This window comes from Canis lupus, chromosome 6 (genome assembly GCF_011100685.1).
Source record: "Canis lupus familiaris isolate Mischka breed German Shepherd chromosome 6, alternate assembly UU_Cfam_GSD_1.0, whole genome shotgun sequence".
Taxonomy (NCBI): domain Eukaryota; kingdom Metazoa; phylum Chordata; class Mammalia; order Carnivora; family Canidae; genus Canis; species Canis lupus.
The window spans coordinates 49,832,457-49,853,546 of record NC_049227.1 but is presented as its reverse complement, the minus strand read 5'-3'; the positions used below and the strand labels follow the sequence as shown (position 1 = coordinate 49,853,546).

Sequence of the window (21,090 nt, the reverse complement as noted above, 5' to 3'; positions counted from 1 at the left end):
AGAGAAGATGGACATATTCTGTGAGAGGAGAGCAGAAGGAAGGGGACTAAGAGAGACATTGTCCGTGGGAAGGAGTGATATTAAGCTCGCTCTTACCAGCGTAGAAAATAAGAAATATGTTCGTGCTTTGGACTGAAAAAGCAATGATGTGTTATTGAAAAATTAGGTTAGTGTCTTCTTTAAACAATGTGTTTTCGTCAAGGGAAACTGAAGGGACCTTCTAAGTGACTCTACTGTACTTAGTTTCAAATATTCAGTGTCCAGCCCAGGACCTATCATAAATTCACATATAATAAACAGTTATTGGAGAATATATAATTGGGCTTCAGTACTGATAATTTTAGGAAAATGTTTTCCTGATTTTGATGGAGCTCATGGGTCCCTAGTCCTTCTGGTGGGAGGAGAGCACTGGAGGCCTTTTGTGGGGGTGTATTAGAGATCTTTTCTTCCTACCATTTGAGATTGCCAGTATCTCTTCAAAGTGGCTAGGATATTTGCAACCCTCAAAGCTCTGGGGAGTGGGTGGGAGTAAGACCCAACCAGAGCACAATTATGTTATGCAAAGTTGCTGTTTGTGATAAGAAGAGAGTGTCCTTGAACAGAAAAAGTGGTAAACCAGGCAAAGATAGATGTTTAGTAATATTTATACCTTCATTCTTAATTCGCCAATCACATTCATTCAACATTCCACAGTATTTACTGAGCACTTGCTATGTGCCAGATACTATTTTGAGCGCTGGAGACAGATAAGGCCTCTCTATTCATGAGACTACATTGCTATGAACCAATGGCAATGTTATATGATGTCATAATGATGAGTGCTATAAAGAAAAGGTAAAGCAGTTTAAGGAGCTAATAATGGGGAGGTTTGGAAAGGATATCATAGGGAAGGGCGTTGGAAGGTCTCTGATAAGAAGAACTAAACAGAGATCTGTAAGATCTGAAGGAAGCATGTCCCAGATGGAGAGAATACCAATGCTAAGACTATTCATTCTTAGACGGGAGTGAACTTAGCACATTTCAGGTAGAGCAAGAAGGCCAGTATGGTGGAGGAAAGGAGCAAGTGGAGAGTAATAGAGTTGATGTTTAAAAGAAAGGCCAGATCATGGGGGACCTTGATGAACCTTTTTTATTCTCAGGGTGATGGGAAATCACTGAAGAGGTTTGATCAAGAAAGTAACATGTCAGGGATTTGGGTTTTGGAGGATCATTCTGAGTGCAATGTGGAAATAGACCATAAGTGGGGAAGATTTGAAGCAAGGTGACCAGAAAACCAGGCAGGAAAATGTGCAGATTTGAACAAAGATGATAGTGGTGGTGATGAGGAGAGGAAAGATTCTAGACATATTTTTAATTTTTTCAATTATAGCTTTATTGAAATTTAATTCACATACCATAAAATTTCATTTACTTGTATCCAAAGTGTAATAATGGAGTTGATTCAAAGTATGAAATGAAGAGAGACATCAAGGACATGTCTTGGATTGGGGATTAAGTGACTGTGTATACACGGGATGGGGAACATTTGCTGAAATGTAGAGAACCAGGGAGAGGAGAAGTCTCTGTATCACTGGATTAGAAGATAACCTAGAAGCACATAGAAAAATGCCTCATATGTTGTAAATGTGAAATATATTTTTGGCTCTTCTTTTTCGTAGTTACCATCTCCTCTCTATTTTTGGACACAAAGAGCAAATCAAAGGTCCAGTTGCTGAAATCAGGATATAGAGTCAGAGAGTTTAAGCAGGAGACTGATTTGCTATTCAGAAGCCAAGCTGTGGCTCTAGAAGTTTTATATTTCTAGATTCTAGGGGCTGGAATTGCCTCTTGGTAATGGGAGAGGATTAATTTCCTCTGGAAGCCAGATAACAAATTATCATGCAGGATATTTTCTCTAGGAAGCCAGAGAGAAAATTATCAGGTTGAATATTTTTAGTGACCAGAGAATGGCTTCTATTAGTACCCACTTATGGAAAAAAGAATAAGAGCACATATCAGATGGTATATTCTTGTTGCCCAATAAGTCACTGATATGTAAAATTTGGTGATCTCCATTGGGATTCCCCACCATTAATTATACATGCCCGATTTTGTGATGTGCCAATAGCTTTTGTGAATTGTATTTATATAACAAATTTGCAAACAAACTTTAAGATTTATATATACATACCCACACATAGAAGGCTTAGGCTTAACAGTAATCATTCACATTCATTACTAACATTATGGATAAAACAACTGGAGAAAAGCCAACTAGATTGAATGTGGAGAGAGAAATCCAGAGAGGATTTTTTGATGGAAAGTACTTGGTTTGGATTCTTGCTTTATCCTGAAACTTGGGACTCATTTATCTCAGTTATCTACTGCTATATAATCAACCACACCAAAGCTTAGTGGCTTAAACAACAGCTTATTATTATCTCTTCTAGTTTTGTTAGTTGAATGAGTTCATCTGGGCAGACTTCCCTTGGGATCTCTCACACAGTTGCAGTCATACAGTTGCTGACACTGGAGCCATGTGAAGGCTCAACTGGGGGAAGTATCCAGGATTGCTTCTTATTTACATGAATAGCATTTATTTCTGTGATCCTTAGAGTAGTCTTTCTTTCTAGCAAAGTAACTTGGATTTCTGTTATGGAAGCTCGGAGCTCTAAGAGGCAGAAAGTAGAAGCTTTTGGCTCTCACAAAGATCACGCCCAAAATGGACACCTTGCTATTTCCACCATATTCTATTGGTTGAAGCTCTCAGAGGTCAGCCCAGATTCCTGGTGGCAGAGGAATAGACTCCATTTTCAGATAGAGATGTGGCATTCACATAGGAGAGAAAGAACTGATGACATCAATTTAAGAGCCGAACTACATTTATTCAGCATTTAATCAGCTTGTAACCATTCTCCTCTCACAGAGGAATTATCAAGCCTTTTATAAAAGACTATTTAAAAAAGTAGATCAGGAAATAAATCTAAACGAAATATCTGGTAACTAGTACTATATTAAGTCCATTCTATAGTTAGAAAATTAGAGGTTTCCAGGGGTACTTGGATAGCTCCGTAGGTTAAATACCTGACTCTTGATTTCAGCTTGAGTCATGCTTTCATGGTCAGGAGAAGCCTCACGTTGGGCTCCATGCTGGGCATGGAGTCTGCTTGGGATTCTCTCTCTCTGCTCCTCCCCCTGCTCTCTCTCTCAATAAATAAATAAAATCTAAGAGAAAGAAAGAAAGAAAGAAAGAAAGAAGAAAGAAAGAAAGAAAATCAGAGATTTTCAATTATTTTCTATCTTATAAAATTTATCCAACATCAGAAAATCATTCTCACATAAAGTTCCTGACTTTAGAGATATTATCAAATCATTAGATGCTACTCTTCAAAAAAAAAAAAGACAAGCAGGGACACCTGGGTGGCTCAGTGGTTGAGCATCTGGCTTTGGGTCAGGTCATGATCCCGGGATCCTGGGATTGAGTCCCACATCAGGCTCCTTGTGGGGAGCCTGCTTCTCCCTCTGCCTATGTCTCTGCCTCTCTCTCTCTCTGGGTCTCTCATGAATAAATAAATAAAATCTTTAAAAAATGGATAAGTAGATTTGGAATCTCCTGCAACCCTGTTAGGTTTTCAAGATCAATCATTTGAGTACTCCTTAATTGTACCTGTAAGACTAGATTTACAGACCAGTGCAAAGAATAATTTCCAGAATCATCCTGGTCATAACTTTTGGTCAATGTGATCCATTCAATTTAACAGTGAGGAGGTATTGTAGGTAAATTGTGTGTGCCTTGGTCAGTCCTGTCCTATGCAACAGATCTAGAATCGAGCTACAGAGAAAAGGAAAACAAATGAGGTGGCACCAGTTTGAGGTGGAACAAGTCCAGAACAGATTGGGACATGAAATGATAAGTGGGAGGAATCAGCAAGAGTTGGCAGGTATAGCACCGGGAGCCAACCAGGAGCAGTGCCAGGAGTTTCTGGAAAAGTGAGAAGAGCAAGCAGCCCAAGCAGGACAAGAGCCAACATAAGAACTGAGCAGCAATCCAGGAGAAAGTCCATTCCCAGGGTAGTAGGTAAACAGCAATATAGAAGCAGATAAGTAAATTATTAACAGTTGCTTTAAAAACCTAGTAAGAGAGACAGGGTATGGCTAGATGTACAATTGAGAAAATACATTAATGAGTTGAACCAATAAATTTTCAAGACAGGAAAGTCTTTAGGCTCAGCTGCTCAACTCCTTCCACTCATCTGCAAAGAAACTTTCAGATTAGACAAGAATCCATAAAATCTGTAAGATCTATGGTTAAGAACTTCTCCATTTTGGGCAGCCGGGGTGGCTCGGCGGTTCAGCACCGTCTTCAGCCCGGGGAGGGATCCTGGATACCCGGGATTGAGTCCTACGTCAGGCTCCCTGCATGGAGCCTGTTTCTCCCTCTGCCTCTCTCTGTCTCTGTGTCTCTCATGAATAAATAAAATCTTAAAAAAAAAAAAAAAGAAATTCTCCATTTTTAGAGAAACTAATCTGGCTTTATTTTTTGTTTGTTTGTTTGTTTTGAGAGAGAGCACATTAGTGGGGTGGAGGAGAGGGAGAAGGAGAGAGAATCTTAAGCAGACTGACCTGGGGCTCAGTCCCACAACCCTGAGATCAGGACCTGAGCTGGAATCAAGAATCCAACTCTCAACCAACTGAGCCATCCAGGAGCCCCAGAGATGATCTGGCTTTGTAATCAACATGTTGACTATTCTCAGTTTAATGGTGTCTTTCAGGCAGCTACATGCTACTGATCAATTGGAATAAAATTATAGTCATCATAGTTTTCTGAATTGTGCATATAGGTTCCAACAGAGGAACAAATTTGACAATCTTGAAGAGTGGTTGCCTATCGTGAATAATATAATCCATGCTGATCCAAGTTCTTTTGAAACAAAGTTAAATTGGACCAACAGATGTTAATGCCATCCAAAGGAAAAGATTTGAAGGCCACACCAATCTCTATGATAAGGACTTGGTAGCATTTTTTAAAGAAAAGGTCTAATATTGACCCCCTCTTTTATTAAGAAATATAAATAAAGATTTATATACGGAGGTGAAGTGACTTTAGAATGAACACTTTCATGAGAATCCAAGCTGTTACATCCTGTATTAGCAGAAGTTCTTACCAGCACACCCAGATATAAAGGCCAGTGACAAATACCGTAATTCAAATGAAGAATGGCAAAAGCAGACTTAATTTCCAGAACTGCCCAGTTAATCAAAAACCCTGGAACTATTCCCGGGATGCCTTTTTTCTTTCCTTTTTTTTTTTTTTTAAGTCCAGACAAAACCCCAAGATAAATTTTCTACAATTAATCTAATGCCAATGGGGTATAGGAAGGTAGTTAAGAGATCTACTGTAACAAAGAGGTTTTACAGAAAATAAAGTGATTCGCAAAAGCAGACTAGGATGTAAAAGATAAACACAAATTATTTGTGTAAGAGTTGCGAGGAGAGCTGGGGAGGGCAGGGACGCTTTTAAGGGGAAGAAGAAACAGTTCTACAATGTGGAGGAAGTTGATCAGACTTCGGCTTCCCCAGAGGATAAGTATAATTTAATTATTAACTTGTACTTGGCACCAGATTTATTCCCCACACAAAGACTTTAACTCAAACCTAGGAAAAACCCTAAGAGAGTGGAGACATTTTATTTGAAGTTGGGTGCTGTGGTTGAATTAAGAAGGAAAATATTTTTATTCACACTGATGACTTCCAAGTGGAAGTTCCAACTCCCACAGTAGCCAATAGAAAAGGTAAATGAGAGCATTGTTTATTTCTTTGTGAATAAATCTCCTTCTGTGATTGCTTGGGGTCCATAGACAGCTTTGCGTTATATCAAAGATCTTATCGCTGAGTCTAATTGGAGCACTCTCATACTTCCAAAAATTTTTAATGACAAAATATTTCAAACTTTGGCATTTCCCAAAGGATCAAATAAGTCGCGTAAATAATTCTCATTGGCCCATCTACAATGTACTAGTGGGGTAGTTCAAGTGTCTTCTGGCTTTACCCACTCACTCTATGAGGTTTTAACCAGAAGTACATATGTTCAATTTGATCAACTACAGCTGTAAAATATTCTCTAAGAATGTCAGCTAACACAATAGATACCAATAGAAGGTAATTTCCCCCCTTACTGCCACTTTTTAAAAAAAATTATTAAAGACAAAGCTTCCATAGTCTCTTCTATATTCTAGAATTTCCACCTAGGTATATACCCAAGAGAAATATGTCTACCTCAAAGATATACAAGAATGTTCATAGTTACCGTATTCATAATAACCAAAGACTCAAATCCAAATGTCCATCAATAGCAGAATAGTATAAAATAATGAAAAAGAACAAGCTATTATTATAAGCAACAACATGGATGAATCTCACAGACATAATGTTGTGTGAAAGAAGCTAGGCACAAAAGAAAACAATTATGATTCCATTTATATACAGTTCAAGGACAAATAAAACTAACTTATGGTAATAGAAGAATAGAAGAATAGTGGTTATCTTTGGAGTGGACACCAGAAAGACTCGAAGGCCAGGAATGTTTTATGTCTTGTTTGTGTGATACTTCCTCTTTTTTTTTTTTGATCATTTATTTATTTATTCATGAGAAACACCTAGAGTGAGAGAGGCAGAGACACAGGCAGAGGGAGAAGCAGGCTCCATGCAGGGAGCCCAAAATGGGACTCGATCCCGGGACTCCAGGATCATGCCCTGGGCCCAAGGCAGACGCTCAACCAGGAGCCACCCAGGCACCCTGTTTGTGTGGTACTTCCAGGGATGCACAAGGGATGCACACACATGTAAAAAGTAATTGAGCTGTACTTAAGATTTAAACACTTTACTATATGTATATTATACCCCCATTTAAAACATTTAAAAAATAAAGAAAAAACGGCCCTTTTCAAAAGTTTATATTTAGAGATCCAAAATTTATGCTTATCCTTAACACACTCGCTCCTCACTGTTGATGCAATGATGGCTGTATCCAATAATTCTTTGCGAACACATTTGTGGTGCACAATTTTATGGTGCATTCTATCTGTTAGAATTGCTCCTCTGATTCTAGTTAATCTTCAGGGGTAATCAAGACTTAGTATTAGACATAATTAAAAAAAAAAAGAACAAATTTACAATCAATGGACTTTTCCAAGTCCTTTACATTACTTTGGTTAATTTTTCCTGATGTTCAAATTAACTGTTTTTATGTCTACAGGAAGCACATGGTTCCATTTCTAGGAGGAGAAGCTCTCTTCCATTTAGGAGTTTTGAACTCATTTAAGGAATCAATACATAGTGGAACAACAGAAAGCGCCGAGGAAGCCATTGCTAGGCAGGCCCCACTAAGATGCCCTAGACATTAGTCTGATTGCTGAAAAAATCCAAGAAGTAAAATCAGTTGGGAACACTTTCATTCTCAAATGAATATCGTTTCTTTGGGGCACTAGTTTTGCTGGATAAAACTTTATTGACAGCTGTTCTCTAACAGTCCACAGTGCAACCAAATGGCTGGGAGAGTACTCAGGTTCATAACCCTTGTCTCTGATTCAATTTCAAAACCAAGTTTCTTGGCTGCTGTTTTGAAACTATGACAAAAGGTCAAATGAATCTCAGCGGTGGTCATGGAAAAATCACAACTCAAAAACAAGACTGAAAAAAAACATCTTGTGGAAATTCAGGAAGCCAGTGCTTTTAGGGGAGAAGTCCCAGCCTGAGGCTTGACGGGTGGATGGCGACCCAGGAGGAATGTGGGGCTGAGGTCTGTGTCACAACAATTTAAGTGCACTCTTGTTCACTGCTTCCTAAGAAAGGCGCCTTGCACCAGCTAGTTGTGAAGATTAGTGGGTAAATGTTTCAGTCAGCAATAGTTGTGAGCTTCCAGAGCGTTTATGAACATTAACATGACATTGGGACAAAATGCTCTGAATGTTGTAATGTAGAATTTGGCAAGCCATTTAGTGGTTTAGAATGAATTTATTCAGTATCTACTTGTGTTGAGCACCCACTAAGTGCCAGGCATCGTGATACATGTGTGTACAAGGCACCTTCTAGCCTCGTGATGTTTACAGAAGTGCCCTAAGCCTGAAGTTCTTCCTCTAAGATGGTGCTAAAAAGAAACAAGAGGGGCACCTCGGTGGCTTAGTGATTGAGCCTCTGCCTTCGGCTCAGGTCGTGATCCCGCTCCTGGGATCGAGTCCCACATCGGGGGCCCCGCAGGGAGCCTGCTTCTCCCTCTGCCTGTGTCTCTGCCTCTCTCTCTCTGTCTCTCATGAATAAATAAATAGAATATTTTAAAAAGACAAAATATATTTTGTTATGGAAAATTTCAAACATATACAAGTAAAAAATGGTACAGTGGATCTCCCCCCCACCATCTACCGATCATCTAGGTTCAACAATTAGCAGTGTTACTTGATTATGCTATCCCTTTGTTCTATTTTAAAAAAAGTTACCACTAGCATGTATTATTTTTACATTAAAAAAATTAACATAATGAAAGTGATTTGCCCCAGTGCCCTCACAACCACGGGCTTGTTAGTCCAAACTTTAGTCCTGAACCAGGAGAAGGCTTCCTGGGCTAAGGAACATTAGCCAGTCTGCTCCTAAATTCTTTCAGCTGTGTAGCTAGAGGGATGGATAACTTTATCTGGATGCTATAAGACAATCCACAATTTAAAAAGCAACATCAAAGACTGCTCTGTAAGGGGGAATTTAATATGTTTGCTCTCCTCCACCCGTAGCTCCAGTCCATGTTTATATTAAAGAACAGCTTGATTTCTCCTGCAGCTGATTTTTATCTCTGTATTAAGATTTACTTCATTTCCCAGCAGAGCCCAGAGCTAAGAAAACAGGGCCTTCCTCTTCAAATTGGTGTGTCTTGGGTTACCAGAGAGCTGCTGCCAGATGTGACCCATGGTCATAGCCGTCTGATGCATGTCTCATGACAGAGGTTTAGGGGATCTTCGAAAGTACGTAGATTCCCAGGCCCCCTTTGGGACAGATAGAGCGCTGAATTCTGAGGACTAACAGTGAGGACAACCTGCTCTCTGCGTGCATCCATTCATCTGCTCAACCGTCATTCATCCTACATTCTCGATCCCACCAGGCTCTGTGCCAGAGTTTGGGTTGTAAAGTGGAGCAGCGCATGGCTTCTGACCTTCAGAAGCCTCTTAAATCTGGAAGTAAACTTTCAGGATTTATTCTGTTCTCTCTGCCAGGATTGCTCTTTCCTGTCTCGTCTACCTCTTCTTACTCATCATCCTTCAAAATTTAACCACAAGTCACCACGTCTGAGGAAAACACTTGCAATCAAGTGTTTCCTCTGCCAGGAACACCCTTCCTATCTTGTCCACCTATGCTTACTCATCCTGCAGAACTCGGGTCACCAGTACCCATCACCGTAGCCCCGCCTGACCCCTCAGATCCAAGCTGGTTACCGTGCTTATCAGATGGCATTACAGAGTCTTCCCTGTCTGCCCTCCTGTAGGCGGAGCGTTTGATTCTCTGGTTCCTACACAGTGTGTGGCCCATTTATTCACTGAATTAATGCATGATTAATGAATGATGACAGCATAATTTCTCTGAGTGTTATGCCACTTAGGGTGTCATAAGTGACTTCAAAGATAACTTCCGTGGCCATCAGCCCCTCTATCGTTGATTCTCAACCTCTCTGTATTCTTCCAAAACACAAATCTTAACTGAGAGGGCCCAAGGCTTTAAATAACAAGAGCCGATGTGTGTCTGGGGTCTCAGCTTTAAGTAGCTAACATGTATGGCTGGTCCCTTAGAAATAGATATTGATATTAATTTTGAAATCATTGCTTGACCCTTTCCATTTTAAATATTTTAAATATAAGAATTTGAAAAAAAAGAAGAATTTGGAATTTACACATGTTGTCATGATATCTGTGTCCTGCTATGAAGTCTTTGGACAGTATGAATCATTGCAGGGCTTTTGTATGATCGCAGAACTCTTAAGAAAGGCTCACTAACCTAAGTCAGGTGAAGGATCATAATGTATAAGCAGTAGACCAGGAGACAGAGAACTTAGCTTCTATTTCCTTTCCAGGCCTTAGTTTTTTCATTTGTAGGAAAAGAAATTGGGTGAGTGCTTTCAAGGGCACTCTTTGGCTTTAAGCTCTAGGATTCTATAAATTAGGAAGCAAATATTTTCAGTAAATTGAAACAGAAAGTGAATTCTCTTAGGTGACTCAGTATCTTCTCTTCTTAAATAGCCATTGAAACACTGGAAAATATTTTAATATTCTTTTTTTCTGTGGCTAATCTTTTCTGTGAATTGAGACATTTACAGGTAACAGGAATGGGGGGGGGGAAGTCATTGTGGGAAATCGTCTTCAAAAGAAAATTCCAATGTCCATTGTTTTTCTGGATTCTTTTTGGCAAAGATATCTTGATTCTAACTGCCATTGCATATTTTGAATTTAATCCAATGGCGGAGGAGATTCCATTCTTATTTATAACTCTTGTGCTGACAGCTCCCCTTATGGGTGGGAACCAGACTTTCTAGAGCCACTCTTGGTGCCTGAGCTTCTGGCATGTGGCAGCCCCAAAGGCTCCTGTGACCCTGCCTGCACCAGGACCATTGTAGGTACCACTGCCTTCCCAGCAATAGGACGGCCACAGAACTTCTTTGTAGTACAGTTCAAGTTTCTGTTTAACATTAATCATTCTGCTAAGTGGAATCAGGTACTACTGGTTGAGAAATATCTTCTCAATTTAGATTTACATCAAATATCAGAATGGGAGAGGTAAGAAGTGACCTCAAAAGAAAAGTAGAATTATAACTACCAAGAGTTATTATATGCTCACCATATGCTAAGTCTTAATTCCTCACACAATATTGTTATATGGCCCATTTTATAAATGAAGAAATTGAGGCCCAGAGAAATTAGTATCTAGTCTAGGATTACACCTTGTACCAAATTGGTGCTCAGATCTAGAATATCTGACTCCATAGTCTGTGCACATAACCGCTATACTATACCCACTTAAGAGCCAGGTGGGATGCAATCAGAACTGGGAGACAGTTTTGAGCAGAATCACTGATGTAAGATTTTTTAATGGATTCCAAAATGATAAAATAAGCTAATCTCCAGCATGTCTCTTGAGTTAGTCACAAGAGATATTTTGGATAATAGAGAAATAGAAGTCTTTGCTAAATAAAGGATCAACTTAAGAAACATCTACTAGGATACAGGATGCAATTAATTCAGGAGCAATTAAGAAGTGTATTAGTTATGATAGATGACTTCAGCTGTTACAACGAATGCTCCCACATCTCAATGGCTTAGCACAACAAACATTTATTCCTCTCGGTGCAGTGTGGTCAGTGGGCAGGCTCTGCTCCACACAGCCATCCAAGGCAGGATCAGGACTAGAGTGAGGTGAAGAGGGCACTTGCCTCAGGTGCAAAATTTAAGGGTGTGCAAAAAAATGTGGAAATCACTGTAAATAATATTTTAATGCAATATTTAAAAAAATTAATGCAAAAATGCATGATAAAGTATCAAAATTTTAAGTTAAGACAGAATCCAACGGAGCTGGGATGAGGGTGAGGGGATTGAGCTGAGTCACACAGGCTAACTGAAGATGAAAATCCAACTAAAGGTAAAGTGACTTTTACTCAGAAAATGTAGATTCATAGGTGTGAGCAAAACAGAAGGATGCATTGTGCCTAGACTCATAGTAAAGGAAAAAGAGGGTCCCTAGAGCAGTTAGCTGGGGGTGAGGGGGTGGGGGTCAGGCCAACATTGCATTTTCTCATCAGTCCAGGCAAGAGATGGAGATAGAACATAAGGTTATAGACTGCAGTGAGCTCAGCTTCTGCAGTTCTGAGATCCTAAGGAATTGGGTTTGCCCCTTCAGACTGGGAGCAACAGCTCTTCTACTTGGCCTCCGTTGGTGGCTGCCCTGAAAAAATAGCCCTAAAGAGCCTTTTGTGTAGGGCTCTAAGTGAGGTAGTCACTCTTTTCATGGAAAGCAACGAGGCTGACAATGTACAAATCACTCAGTAACCATTTGAAATTATATTGCTAAGAACCAATCATTAGCTTACATTTCGGGTAATAGTTATACCCAAATGTAAACTCTTAAACTACAGATCTGTTGCCTCAAATGGCTTTTAATGCAGGACCAAAAGACTTCCATTCATTTGAAGCACAGTCTGCTGGTCTAGAGAGAACTTGGTTGTAAAGTGGCATATGCCGGCGGGCGTGGGCCTCAAGAGAGGGTATGCTGCTCCAGACAGGTGCTCTCACCAGCCACGGCCACGTGACTGTATTTCATTTTCTTCATGTTGCTTCTCACACTCTGACATTTCCTTACTTAGTTGTTAACTCCTTTACGTCTGTTCTCACAGCAGACCCAGCACGTGTGAATACAGATGGACCCTGATTTACTAGGGTTGGACTTAATGAGTTTTTGACGTTATAATAGTGCTTAAGTGGTGTGCCCTCAGCAGAAACTATACTCGGAATTTTAACTGTTGATTTTTTCCTTGGCTAGTGATATGTGGTGTAATACTCTCGCACGATGCCGGGTAGGGGCGACCACAGCTCCCGGTCAGCCCCCTGATCCTGAGGGTAAATAGCCAACACACTTAAAACCGTTCTGTACCCATGTAACCGTTCTGTTTTTCATTTTCAGGACAGTATTTAGCGAATTACATGAGACAGTCAACAGTTTATTAAACAATAGGCTCTGTGTGGGGTGATTTTGTCCAACTGGAGGCTAATGTAAGTGTTCTGAGCTTGTTTGAGGTACATTAGGCTAAGCTATGCTGCTCAGTAGGTTAGGAGTATGAAATGCATTTGCACCTTATGATATTCTCAACTTGCAGTGAGTTTATTGGGCCATAACCCCATTATAGGTCGAGGAGGAGCTGTACGAGGAGACCAGGGACCTTGTCTTTCTTGTTTGTCCCAGTACTTTCACACAGAGAAAAGTGCCTGGCACACAGCAGGTGCTCAATAAATGCTGGAAAGAATACATTAGAGCCAATCTATTGGTTCTGCCTGGACTCCTTTGTCTTCAAGAAATTCTATCACGGTGATTAGCACAGAACATACACTTAATACATGACAACCGTAATTATTGTTATTGCGGGGTTACAAATTGCCCCCAAAGGGAAGGATAATGACAGTACCACATTCAAGCTTCTCCTACAATAAAAGAAGCCCAGTTTAGATTATGCCATTATAACAAGTTTTGCATGTATAATAACTCCACTTCAATAAACTCTCATATTTCAAAGCCACACATTTTCTAGGACTTTCTATGATTCTTGATAGACAATGGACATGAAAAGAGTTCTGGAAACAGGTCCCAGGGCAGCTTTTGTAAATATTAAATACTCAACATTAGTGGATCATTTTGCACACACAAGCACACATATATACATATACAGGATAGGTAGATAGATATGCATGTAAATACAGAAATAAAGGTATAACTATAAATGTGTATAAGTTTCCTGAGTCTTATGACTCAACACATGACATTAGCATTCACAGCAGAGTTCTTGCCCATCAATTTCTACATCATCAAGAAGCCCTTATCAGCTAAATGGCTTTGAGTAATTTATGACTCAAATTCAGGCAACTGCCACTGATTCAATATTTTAATGACATATATTGAAATCCACGCATTTCTTCAGAGCACCTGAGTGACCCAGTTAGTTAAGGGATTGACTCTTGGTTTTGTCTCAAGTCATGATCTTGGGGTCGTGAGATTGAGCCCCTCATTGGGTTCCATGCTGAGCGTGGAACTTGCTTAAGATTCTCTCTCTCCCTCTCTTCTGCCCCTCCCCTCACTTGTGCTCTCTCTCTCTCTCTTTCAAAAAAAATACATCTATTTCTTCAAACTGATTACACTGTTAGATATTGGGACATATCACTCTATCTAGTAGCATTACTCATCAGTTGATAAGATCGATTTCTAACAATCCACAATAAGGTCATACTGTATTGATTCAGAGCTAATTCTACATTTTAACATTCTCCACATCTTAATATTTTAACATTCCCTACATTTTAACATCTCTGAAATCAAGATGTCTTTATAAGCAACATCTGATAAGTATAGCTATTTTTTTTTTCTTAAAAGCTGCTATTAAAATAATGGTGTGTCTTCCCATCAATGGCAACTTAGAATCAAGGAAATGTGGTATTTATAAGAAACATGACAGACAGGTTTATAATCTTAACATATTAAGAACTCATAAAAAATTATAACATAACAAAAACAGTAAAATCTTGAGAGATAAATGGGCAAAGGACATGAATCTTCCATCCACCTAAGAAAAATGTTACTAACCAGTACATATAAACAACCTTACCAGAACTCAAATAAATGCCAATGGAAACTACATTTCTGTCTTTCAGATTAGCACAGAATAAATTCTTAAAAATCCAGATCTATTTTGAGTGAGATAGAATGGGTACCCACATCAAATGCTGATGGATAAATTGGTACAAATTTCTGAAAAGCATTTTGGCTGAATATATTAAAATTCTTAAAGTGGTCATACCCTATTTATTCTTCTAGGCATGTTTTACAAGACAGTAATCAGAAAGAGGCAAAAATGTTTTCATGAAGGATAATAAGTGGAAAAAAGTCAAGATTCTAAATTTACAGACTATAAATTCTTACTATTGTCAGAATTCAGGAAAAAATGGTTATAATAAAATATCTTAAGATGTTAATTGGTGATTTTATTCCTGTTCCTTTACACTTGCATGTACTTTACAAAGAAAATGTGTGTAATTTTAATAACCAGAAAAAGATTTAAAAGCAAAAGGAAAAAAAAAATGACCACAGGATATTCTGACAGAATTTCTATTTCTTCCCAAAGGAAGAGAAGGAAATTTGCTTACCATGAAGTTTGTCCTTGTAGGAGACTTACACAGCAAAAATTATGTATGGGGGTCTTTTATGTATTTGTGTGGCATGGTGCACAAGATAAAATATTTTAAGATTTGGTAGATTTAGATGACATAAAAGTCTTGATCTTTGAATTTTAAATTTTGGGGCACACTGTTTTGGAGTTTGTTATTCTTATTATTTGACCCTTTTGAAAAACACTGGCACCTCATTGGTTAAACTTACCCTGTTAAGCATTGTCTTCCTGGATAAGGAAGTTTTCAATGTCCTCGCTGAAGACAGTGTTAGTCAGCTTTTTATTATCTCTTCCAAATAATAGTCGGATACAGTTAGCATCATGTAAATATTTATTTATCCAAAAATCCAACAGAGACTCTATCCTGCAAATTAAGTTATGTAATAAGAACATCGCAAGATTTCTTTTCAGTAGTACTCCTATGTCCAATTCAATACTGTCTGAGAATGGAACTGCATCTCCCAGAGGACTTTGGCTTTTTCTTTTCCTCCCTGCCACTATGGCCTCATCTCTAATCTTGAAATTATAATTTTGTTTACATATTCTTTATATATCAGCAACAAAATATAACATGGCTTGGCTTATACCTTTGATATCAGAATGAAAACAACCAGTTAAAATTGATACTTAATTTATATATGATATTTCTTCTATATTTTAATAACTTCCTTCTTGTTATATCTATGGTTTGATGTGTTTACAGTTTGGGGATTTTATTTAGATGTGCTGATATAATGGATATCAGGCCCTCAAGTATCTAGTTAGGCTTCGTGGGGCTTGTGGGGTAGATATATTATCAGTATTTAAAGATTTCCTTCACCATCTGAAAGTAGTGTTCCCATCAAATGTTTTTGAAGCCAAGAGGTGAAGAAGCAATTGCCATTAACTTTATGGAGAAAATGTTGAGCCTTCTCACACTCCAAAATAACCTCTCTTGGGCTTTTCTGATACTTTAGGTCACATGTTGTTAATGATCAAACGAAGAATATTGAGAAAAAGCACAAATGCTCACTGACGTCTTTCAAAGCTCTGGTGGCTGGATGCTGAGATGTTGAGTGTAGTTCCTGGAGAACTTGATGGCGCCACTCTTGCTACCAGGAGTGAATGCAGCCTCTAGGAGGACTTTCTGCTGAACAAACCCTGAAAGCTATTTTTCCTTTTGCCTTTTTTTTTCCATATATATCTGTATAGTTTAAGGTGATGACTATCATCCAATGTAAGTTTATTGAGTGTGTGTCTTTAGCCAGAGAGAGTTCTAGACATTGGGATATAGTGAGATACAAGGCATAGCCTTTGCTCCCTGAGTAGAAGGGAAATTGGACACTCTGTGAGCATAGAAAGAGAAGGGGGGGGGGAGAGAAGGGGGTTTCCATTAACTGTCTATCCCACAGTAATCTCAGTTTCTCTTCTCCTTACCTCATGTTCTTATTCTCAAACTCTAGCCAAGTGGGTTTCTCATTCAGTGGGTCTAAAGTGAGAGAACTGGAACTAGATTTTTTTAAAAGCTCTCCTTGATAATTCTCATACATGGTCAAGTGTGGGAACCACCCTATGTATAAACAGCAGTAGTGATCTCACATGGAAGTGGGAGATATTGTTAAAAGGCAAAAGACAAATGTTTCTTTGAATCATCTTTCCTCATAACATCTTGCTGCTGTTAGAATTTTGGTTGAGAATATGAAATCATCGATGGTATTATCTCTAATTCTGTTTGTATAGATAAGGCTCTTCTGTTGCTTTTCTGGATGATTCTTGACTTTCATAAATCAGTGAATCCACAGTCAGCTGAAGTTATTTCTTTTGCTCTCATGTGAAATTACCTTCTTAGGAAAATAATGCTGTAATCCGGCTTCTTACTGTTCACCTTGTTGGTGCAACCCTGGAACTCTTCTCTTTAATAGCTCCATAAGTGTGCTATGCTTTCTTGCCTCTGGGCCTTTGCACATGCTATTTCTGTCCCCTTTTATTGGCTCATTCACAGGTATCAGTGTGGAAAGACACTTTTTATACATACAAGGTCTCAAAAGATGTAATCCATGCATCCTGTCATAGAAAGTTATTGGGGTTGAGTAAAACAAAAAAAGAGGAAGACAAGACTTTGGAAACAGCTAGCTAAGGAATAACTGCCAAGAAAGGAAATCCTTCAATGACTCTGTGCTGAGGGATGCAGAAATCCAGAAGGGAGAGCTCTAGGGGAAAGACAGAAAAAAAGAGCTCTTGAATAATAAATAGACAAACATTTGACAGATTTGATGGAGCAATTAGTCACATAGAAAACTTTGCAAATGAAAAAAGAAAGTGAAATAGAAAGTTGTTGATAAAGGAAAATATAATTCTGTGTACTCCTTGACTCAGTAGTGAATAATATTTACATCATCATTGTAATATGGCCATTAACTATTTCTTCTACCACAAATTGTCATGTGGCTTTATTGAAGCAAGAAGAGAGGAGAACTGAGTGTGTGGGCTTTGGTGGTGTAAGGGTGTTAAATCCTCTTTCAATGCAAAATGTCAAAAAGGAAGATATAACCTTGATAAATAAAGAAGTTACTATACATATCAGAAAATAATATGGAAAAAGTACCAGTAGAAATGGCTGTAGGAATTCAAAGTAGTCACCTAAGTCAAGGTAGGGTGGGAGATAGGGCGTTTGTACAGGGAACTATATTGTTGCTGCTTCTGTCAAAGTATTTTATACATTTAGAATATTTGTATCATTGTTGTTTGGGAAGTACCTCTATTGCTTTGACTTAAGCAACTACCACGGGTCTGGCAAAGTGTTTAGCTCTTTAAGAGAAGTCATAAAACATGATTCTGACATCCGAAGAACCTGGGTCACTTGGGAGGATATAAGCTATACTCATATATAAAAAACATTTTAAAGAAAAAGGTGTGGCTAAATCTTAGAAGAGGCACAGGAAGTTTTACATTCAAATTATATGCACCTTAATGTCTGTAAAAGTGTGTAAAGCAAAAAGTGCTGTGGAACTTAATATTTTTTCTCTTACTCTCAGGACAATAAGAATGAATCGCTCTATCGGCTCCTTCCTAAGGGTTTACAAATTTGATCCCATGAAGCCTCACTGAAAGCAGGACCATATTGAAGCACTACCTAAACCCTGCTTTGCAAGTGTAATGGTTGCCTTTGCAGTCTTCCATCTTGGCTCCATGAAAAAAAAAAGAGGAAGAAGAAGAAGGGGAAAGAGAAGGAGAGGAGAAGAAGGAGAAGAAGGAGAGGTTAACTGCTTACTTTGTACCAGTTGACACTTTTTTCTTATAAGATGAACATTGGGTTCCTGTTCCCTTTTGCCCAGTCACTGTCCTAAAGGAAGCTGCAGGGACTACTGACAAAGAACAAAGCAAATAAGAAAATCAAAACAAAAGGATATGAAAAATGGAGGGCAAAAAAGGGAAAAAAGAATACAAATATTATGTTTTCAGATCTTTGGGGGCAGTTTCACCAATGTATTTCTTGCCATTGTTACATGTTTTACTTGGACATCCTGTCACTTCCTCTGTGCCCTTTGCCACAGAAGCATTTGTGAGGAAGGTTAGAATCACTGAAGAAGCTGTTTATGTGGCATGTTCCTTGGGCAAGAGATTCATATTGTGGTCCTCTGAAAAGTGTTAAATTGCAGCTGACATTTAAGCCTACTCAGATTAGAAGGTGTCAAATGTTCCTCTTGAACTAAGGAGAAGGAAGAAATCGATCTCACAGATCCACTAAGGCGTACGCTTTGGATGTTTTTTTCTCAATGAAACTGAGTGTCTCGGGTTTTGAAGCCTAAGAATTATCTGCCTCTTTAGACTAGTAGATTTCGAAGGTAATTCATGCTTATTAAATAGATCTTGGAAAAAAAAGAAATATCCAGAAGAAAGTTACCTGTTCTTAGGATCACACTGTTTAGAGTGGATAACCGTTAATTTTTAAAGTCATATATATATGTCATATTTATGTGAAAAAGAAGTGTCATATTGTGTGCATATGGTTTGCTATCATGCTTTTCTTCCACTGACAATCTGGTCCACTTTTTTTTGGTTCTAGATTAAGTTGCCAAGAATTTGGGGTACATTTCCAGGCCTGCAGGGAACAAGACAAAGCCTTAAAGATACCCAGTTGGTGTTTATCTAGACCTAAAAACCTGTGGGATTCAGTTTCCACCGAGACAAATTATTCTATTGGCTAGTCATTTAATTAAAATAAATAGGACATATATTAAAAAACTTAAAAGTTTGGTGTTTTTTATTTATATGCAACTTTATCTTGGAAAGGTTTATGCTTGTTAAATATTAGATACTCAATATTATTATCCATATCATTAAGCATCTTCATGAAATATTTTAAGTATTTTTATTATGAATATATTTATATGTTATATATGTAACAATATATATAAAACAGAATTTATTAACCATTTTAAGTGTACAATCTGTAGCATTAAGCATATTTACACTGTTGTACAAACATCAACACTATCCATCTTTAGAACCTTTTCATCTTCCCCCAAACTCTGTACAAGAAAAAGCAACTCCCCATTCTCTCTCTCCACGGCCCTGGCAACCCCCAGTCTACTTTTTTTTCTCATGATTTGACTACTCTAGGTATAAGGGAAATCATGCATTGGTCCTTATGGGACTGGCATGTTTCATTTAGCATAATGTTTTCAAGGTTCATCAGCGTCTTGGTATTCTTGGTATATGTCAGAATTTCCCTTTTTAAAGGCTGAATGATATTCCGTATCATGTGTAGGCTGCATTTTATTTTATCCATTCATTTGCTGAATAAAAAAATTAAGTTTATCAATTACTCATGTTTGAACTTTTTCTTCCTTCGGCATCTGTGGCAGACCTGGCCGGTGATGACTGTTTGGGGGCCCCTTCCCGTGGTACAGAGTTGCTGGACCGCAGCGCCAAGACAGGAACTCAACTTCCCCATCCCCTTTATGTCGGGTGGGCTCACTGACTTAGGTATTGCCAACAATATAGGAGAAAATGTGGCTCATCATTTCTGAACTGAGGGGCATGATCTTCTAAATACCTGCTGGCAGCCTGGCACCAGGGCAACTTTGAAACTATGTATGGGTGGCTGAGCCACACAGTGGAAATAGCCTGGGTCCCAGAGTCTCCCCTTTCAGGAGGGTCTCCCTACTAGGAATTACACTGGATTTTGCATGAGTGAGAGTTTTATATTTAATCCACTGAGATTTAGGGGCTGTTTGTCCACCCCATCTAATAGAGATTCTAAGTCCCATCTCACTCAAGATTCTCCCCCCTTTCCAATTCTTCTTTCTCACTATCCGTTGCTGATTATTTCCTCTGCCTTTGCCCCTGCTTTTCAGGTCCTGAGTCACATGTACTCTGCTTCTTGAACGGTGTCTCTATCAACACTTTCCTTCCTAAACACTCTGTTATGATTTAGTTTGAGCAAAGACAGACCGAGGGGTAGGTTAAGCCAGTTGAGAGCCTAGGATGCTAATCTATCAGCAGTGCTTAAAGTCCATTCTCAGGAGAATTCGGCATGGGTTGAAAGGAGTACGTTGAAAAGCCTTTGGAATGAGGGCTGAGACCTTGACAGCAGACGGTCACTAAACTGCCTTAGGAAGCAGGTGGGCTCTGGGTAATGCAGGGCCTTGCATTTGCCGAGTGGCGATTAGCACTGAGCCTCTTCTCTAAGCAAATGTTGAGCAAATATGAGAAAATATCAGTTTGTAGGAGAGGGAAATAATTATCCTACTCAGATTTCCCACATGTCTGAGTCTGGCTCTGAGTTCAGGCCACCAACTTTTCTTGCTATTTCTGGACTATTACATTTGATTCCAAATGTTCCTTCTGCCATTTATCCTCCTCACTGCTGCTGGAGTGATCTTTCTGAAGCACGACTCTGGTCATGTTATCTTTGCTGTAAAGCTCTGAGGCTGCTCATTGCCGAGGGTAGATGTTTTCACAATGGAGCTGGCCCCCCAGCCACCAAGAAGAGAGCAGGAGAGAAAAATCACTTAACCATTCATTGCAGGCGGTGATGTCACCATTCCAAATCATGAGCTCACAACAGAGAACGAGGCTATCGTGGAAGACCTGAATCGGATATGCCTAGCTGTAGCTCATCTCTGTGTCTTTTTTTGCTCAGACTGTCCCTTCTTCCAGAATTCCAGAAG

At 38.9% G+C, this 21,090-nt stretch overlaps 1 protein-coding gene across 3 annotated transcripts in view; it reads left to right on the top strand.

The window, feature by feature from the left end:
- Nucleotides 1-19,159, top strand: part of CDC14A (cell division cycle 14A) — a 292,061-nt gene extending 272,902 nt beyond the window's left edge. For all 3 annotated transcript variants that reach the window (XR_005361147.1, XR_005361148.1, XR_005361146.1), the window contains one exon: nucleotides 17,950-19,159. The gene's annotated coding sequence lies outside the window, so the exon portion shown is untranslated. The remainder of the gene's footprint in view (nucleotides 1-17,949) is intronic.
- Nucleotides 19,160-21,090: the final 1,931 nt, after the last annotated feature.